This window comes from Choloepus didactylus, chromosome 16, assembly GCF_015220235.1.
Source record: "Choloepus didactylus isolate mChoDid1 chromosome 16, mChoDid1.pri, whole genome shotgun sequence".
Classification (NCBI taxonomy): domain Eukaryota; kingdom Metazoa; phylum Chordata; class Mammalia; order Pilosa; family Megalonychidae; genus Choloepus; species Choloepus didactylus.
In genome coordinates this window covers 61,422,306-61,429,122 of record NC_051322.1, presented here as the reverse complement: position 1 = coordinate 61,429,122, position 6,817 = coordinate 61,422,306, and the positions used below count along the sequence as shown (strand labels likewise).

Genomic DNA, 6,817 nt, shown 5'->3' with positions numbered 1-6,817 from the left:
TAAGCCACTATTTGAAGTCAGGCGGTCTGTTTCTAGAGACTAGCTCTTAATCACCAAACTCTCTACTAAATGGAAATACTTTTTCTTTAATTTATGGAAAAATCTCAAACAGCCTGGAACCAAGAACTATACCAGCATTTGGCACTGAGTCAGTATTAAAAACTAATTCTGTGTAGCTGAGATCTTTACATACAAAAAGGGGCCTATGGTCAAATACTTTTGGAAAATGTCATTCTAAACACCAGTTTCTTTCCCAGAGTGTTTTCACAAGCACTGAGATTATCAGAATACAACTTAAGAAACACTGATACGTGATGTAATACGGTTGTTCCCAAACCAGCTGCATTTATCTCTTAGGAAAGTATTTAGGTACACACACACACACACCATCACAGATTTCAGTCCCATCTAAATACTACTGCATTGACCCTAGGGTTGGGTGCTCAATAAATAGGTTGGATTTTAGCAACAGACTTCAGAGTTATAACTGGTAGAAATCCAAACCTTAGGAAAAATTAAGGTATATTCACCTTACTGTAAGTTTATCTAGACTCTACGTTCTGCATGGAGCTTTTATAGTAAAATAAACAATGTAATTTCCCATTTCTACCACATTAATTCATTTCAAAGATCAAATATTTTTAAAAATTATTACTAGTTTATAAAACTATAAGACTTTCTAATCAGGGGCTTAAGTATAATGCTAATTACAACCAAAACCATTTAGAAGAAAACTTAACAAGAGGCAGTACTGACTAAAGTAAAAGGAACACCTTCTTCTGTGTAGCCCTTTTATAAATCGTTACTGTTATACTTTGTTATATGTGTTATCGCTATAAGAACATGTTATAATGCAATTTTCAGCCAAGCTACTCTTTCTTTGGCATTAGAAATAGTAACCATGAGGAAAAATGATGAATTGCATATATTCATGTTTTTAAGAATTGCTTTTCATTCTCAAAATATGTAACACCTTGTAAGCATCAGAAATACCATATTAAAATGAACCAGCAATTCTTTTTTCTCAAGGAAATGGAAACTGTTATTAGAAAAAGCAATCAAAATGCTATTATTGCCCTACTTATGTGTCTCCTTTCCTCATCCATTTGTGGTTGAATCTCATTTCTCCAGGCAGTGAATATGAATTTTTTTCAGTGTTTTTCCATTGTTTCATGAAAGATATATGAGAATATTTTGTCAATAGTAATGGCAGACTCATATATGTATATGTGTATATGTATATACACACACACACACAGACTCTAACCTGGATTAGTAAATGATTGATTTTAGTTTAGAATCCTAGAGGCATTAAAATTTACAAGAAGAGTGATAAAACAATTTAATATGGAAAGGGCCAATGTTTTTCATCAAATATACCCTTTATAAACTTTATCTTTAAAAGGATATTTTACTGGGATAGTTTCTCCCAACTTCTGACACATTTCCTGCTTCTTATTGCCTTTAGGTTTTATTTTCTTTGACTGGAAGTTCAATTCAAGGAAAGAAATAACCCTTACATCTTTATTTTAATCTTTTATCTTTATCCATTGACCATCGTTTTCTCCTCCCCTGTGGGTGTGTGTATGAGCATATATATAGCTTTGATCTTTTCATGATTGTTACAAGATCAGAGGCAAGAAGCTTCAAATGATCCACTGCCATTCAATGTCTGGAAAGACTGCAGCAATTCAGGGTCTCTAATTAAATGAAGAGTTTGCTTTAGGCTTTAGTGCAACTTTTGCGTTATAGAGCTCACTTGTCTAAAGGAAAAAGTGTCAAGAATCCTTCAAGTAAATCATGAAACAACCAATACAGCCATGAAAAGAACTACTGGAATTATATATAAACCCCATCGTCTGACAGATTTCACTGTGAATAGTGAGACATTGTCTTAAAACTGTGTGTCACATCAAGAGGACTATAACAGAAGACACCAGTCACGGAATATTACAAACGCAGAAGGCTTGATCTTTTACCCCTTCCTCCCTCCCTCCCAACCTTTGTTCATCCAACTAGTATTTGTTGAGCACCTATTATGTGCCAAGACATAAAACGGAATAAGACACAGAGCCTGGCCTCAAGCTTTCCACATACTGTCTTATGTTGTAGTCTGGTTTAATCCTTTCCACTATATTGTAAGCTGCTTAAGGACAGAAAGCATATCTTGTTCATGTCAGCCATCCCTCCTGTGTTATACAATGCCCCAAACATAGAAATTACATTTTGTTCTAATTTCCTGGCATCTCCAAAGTCCTAATCACCCAACCTAAAAATCTCAATGACTAAAATTTTCTCTTTCACACATATCTTCACGTTCAGTCAATAAACTGGTTCCATCATTTTGCTTACTAATTAACACTAAGATATCGCCTCTATTCTGTGTACTTCCACCATTTCCTTTGTTCATTTCTAATTATTTATTTTATGGATTAATTGTATCTGTACTTCAGGTCTTGTTTACCTACAGTCTGTCTCCTTCACTGTCAAAAGAGTTCTTCACCTAAACTTCAGAAATGATGATATTAAGCCGAGCTTTAAACTTTCAGTGGGTTCCACAGACTATGGGATGAATACTCAAATCTGGCCAAACCTTACAACACCCTCCTTTGCCTGTCCCCAGAAGACCCATCTTCCTCCATTCTACATTACATACTTTATGTGAAGATGAAACCAAACTTCTCACATCCTTCCAGAAGCACCTCAAACTTGACCCCTCAGAGCCACGGCCCATATCCCTCCCTCAGTTGCTGTCATAACCTTTATTCTTTGGATTGAAATATTTTATTGATGACAAAAATATGATTAGGAATCAACTAGAGAGCAAAGATTGCAAAAATGTTATGAACATGACCACTGTATCTTTAGAAACCAGTTCTCTTCCAGAAAAGTCTTAGTTTCCTTCTCCCACTTAAAGATCAATAAGTGCACATGTAGGTAAAATTTTTGAAACTATACAATTTTTATTTATTCATTTTAACTCATCTATTTATTCATTTCTGTATCTGTTTTCTTTGGCAAGACTGTTGGATTGATGTGATTTGCAATAACAGTGAATTTATTCAATATCTTTTCCATTTAAAAAACAAGAACATATTATTATTCCAAAGCAAAGAAAGCAATCTCCATTTCTAGTTGCAAACATAGAGAAGCATTACTTACTCTTCATTGGATTACCATTTAATAGAACCTGATATTTAGGAAATAGTTAGACATAGCAGATCATTTAAATATGTAGCAATACCATACACTGCAGATAACAGCCTGATCTCTCAGAAATAGTTAAGGCGTCTTCCAGGGGAAACAAGCAATTGTTTGGCTGCAACACAGGCACATAGAAGAGTGTAGTAGAGCTAAGAAGAGTCTAGGCAGCCAGACTTTGGAGGACCTTGAAAATCTGGTTATATAGAAATGTATTTCGTAGGTGCCATCAAAGGCTTTTTGAGTGATGTGATTAGAGTGTCTTAAAAAGATAACTGAATAACAAAAAGAGAAACCTCCCAATTAAAAAATGGACAAAGGACTTGAACAGATATTTCTTCAAAGAAGATAGGCAAATGGCTAATAAACACATGAAAAGAAACACAGCATCATTAGCCATTAGGGAAATGCAAATCATATCCACAGTGAGATACCACCTTAAATCCACTAGAATGGCTATTATTAAAAATAAAGAAAATAACACATGCAAGTGAGGATGTAGATAAATAGGAACCGTTGTACATTGTCAGTGGGGATGTAAAATGGTGCAGCCACTATGGAAAACAGTTTGGCAGTTCCTCAAAAAGTTGAACATAGAACTACTTACCATATGACCCAGCAATTCCACTTCTAGGTATATACTCCAAAGAATTGAAAGCAGGGTTTTGGACAGATATTTGTACGCCAATGTTCATAGCAACTTTATTCACAATAGCCAAAAGGTAGAAGCAGTACAAATGTCCATCGGCAGATGACTGGATAAACAAAATGTGGTGTATCCATAAAATGGAATATTAAAGATGAAGTTCAGATACATGCTAAAACATGGATGAACCTTGAAGACATTATGTTGAATGAAATAAGTCAGATACAAAAGTCCTGATATTGTATGATTCCAATTATACATGGTAGCTGATCTCATAGAGTCAGAAAATAAGGTGCAGGTTAGCATTTTTAAAATGTGGGGGGAGAGAGAGAATGGGGAGTTAATGCATAAGGCTGTAGGGTTTCTGTTTGTGGTGATGGGAGAGTTCTGGTAATGAATGGTGGTGAGGGTAGTGATTAACCCCTACCAAATAATAGGCTTGGGAGTGCTTGAGATAGGAAAGTTTTTGTTGTATATATGTTTCCACAATTAAAAAAAGAGAGAGAGCAACTAAAGAGGCGATGACAATTAAATGCAGTACGTGATCCCAGACTGCATATAATGAGGAGAAAAGGCTCAAAAGGGCATTATTGGACATACGAAAAAATTGGAACACAGACTGTAAGGTTTATATCAATGTTAAATTTATTGAACTTGATCCATATTAAGGTAGTTACATTAGTGAATATCTTTGTTCTTAGGAAAAGTACGTGGAAGTATTTTGTGTTCAAAGAACATAATGTATACAGCCTACTCTCAAATGTTTACAAAATAGGTAGAAAGAGGGAGAATGATATGAGAAATGTGGCAAAATGTTAAAATTGGTGGATCTGGCTATCTGGGAGGGGTATGAGTTCTCTATGGGCATTGTTTTGTTTTGTGTTTTGGTGTGGGTTTTTTTGTATTTTGCAAAATAATTTGTAAATTTGAAATTACAAAATAATTTGTAAATTTGAAATTGTTTCAATACAGAAAGTTTAAGGAAAAAAATAATTATTTCATCTAAAATTTTGGAAGAATAGCTTGAAATGGGTGTAACTGGTGGCAGAAATACCCAAATACAGAAGAATCCCAAAATACAATAATAAAGATCATTGTTGATAGTAATTAAAATGGATTAGCGACTGCCTTTTGGCCAGGGTAGCTTAATGGGCATATGGACAGGGCACGTAATTATTTGTCCTATAGCTAAGGAAAAATTTACAGCCATCTATACCAATAGTAGTAGCGTTTGCTGTCCGATTGCTATCATTAAAAAGGAGTATGGGCTGTCGCCCTCGCTTCTTTTTATTCCGTGGGCCTAATAGAGGAGGAGGAGGAAGCACGGGTGCTGCTGGCAGGCAGCCCCGACGAGGCCGGCAGAGGTGCCCCTGCTGCCCTGGGGATGCTTCGGTCCTCTGTGACCCCAGTCATCTGGCACACCGACTTTTGGTGCTATTGCTGATGTGCCTTCTTGGCTTCAGCAGCTATTTTTGCTATGATAATCCTGCTGCCCTTCAGACTAAGGTTAAACAGGATGTGCAGGTGAATACCACAAAATTTATGCTGCTGTATGCCTGGTATTCTTGGCCCAATGTAGTTTTGTGTTTCTTTGGTGGCTTTTGGTAGATCGAGTGTTTGGAATACTACGGGTCACCATTATTTTTAGCTGCTTTGTTTGCTTTGAACAGCAGAATTCTACATTATAGATTCTTTTTGCTCTGGGTGCAATATTTAATGCTTTTTGGCTGATGGAATTTGGAAGGTTTGTGTTTGGGATTGGTGGGGAGTCCTTAACAGTTGCCCAGAATACATATGCTATGAGTTGGTTTAAAGGCAAAGAATTAAACCTGGTGTTTGGACTCCAACTTAGCATGGCTAGAATTGGCAGTACAGTAAACATGAACCTCATGGGGTGGCTGTATTCTAAGATTGAGGCTTCGTTGGGTTCTGCGGATCATACAGCCCTTGACGTCACACTTATAATCTGGGGTGTAACATGTATTCTTTCACTGATTTCGGCCTTGGCACTTGCTTACTTCAATCAGAGAGCAGAAAGAACCCTTCATAAAGAACAAGGAAAAACAGGGGAAGTTATTAAGATGACAGATGTGAAGGACTTCTCCTTACCCTTTTGGGTCATATTTATCACTTGTGTCTGCTATTACACTGCAGTGTTCCCGTTTATTGGGCTGGGGAAAGTTTTCTTTATAGAGAAATTTGGATTTTCATCCCAGGCAGCAAGTGCAAGTAACAGTGTTGTATATGTCATATCGGCTCCCATGTCCCCAGTATTTGGGCTTCTGGTGGATAAAACAGGAAAGAACATCATCTGGGTTCTGTGTGCAGTAGCGACCACCCTTGCTTCCCACATGTTGGCCTTTACACTGTGGAACCCTTGGATTGCTGTGTGCCTCATGGGAATCTCCTACTCATTGCTTGCTTGTGCATTATGGCCAATGGTGGCATTTGTAGTCCCTGAACATCAGCTGGGAACTGCGTATGGCTTCATGCAGTTCATTCAGAATATTGGGTTGTTGATTATTTCCATCATTGCCGGCATACTGTTGGATACTTGGGGATATTTATTTTTAGAAGTTTTTTTCATTGCTTGTGTTTCTTTGTCACTTTTATCTGTGGTCTTGCTGTGTGTAGTGAACCGTGCCCGAGATGATAACCTAAATTATTCTGCAAGGCAAAGGGAAGAAATAAAACTTTTTCTCATACTGAATGAGAAGTTCAAAAGGCTGTGTCACAAGAAGGTGGATTCCCACATCATTGTTGGAAAATCTCCATTTTTTAAATTTAGAGTTTAGTCATTAGGGAAAATAATGGACTGAATAGTTATTATATTAATATTTTGAATATACTTTTTTCAGAGTGCACTTGTGAGAATTATTTTAGCCCTGTGTCCTTTGTATTGGGAATTGCTGAAGAATTCTATTTTAGAATATGCTAATCAACAGTAAAGAGTTTGGAAAAATGCTTTGG

General features: G+C 36.6%; 1 pseudogene; it reads left to right on the top strand.

The window, feature by feature from the left end:
* The first annotated feature begins 5,216 nt into the window (after nucleotides 1-5,216).
* On the top strand, nucleotides 5,217-6,560 carry LOC119511660 (annotated as a pseudogene).
* The last annotated feature ends 257 nt before the right edge of the window (nucleotides 6,561-6,817 follow it).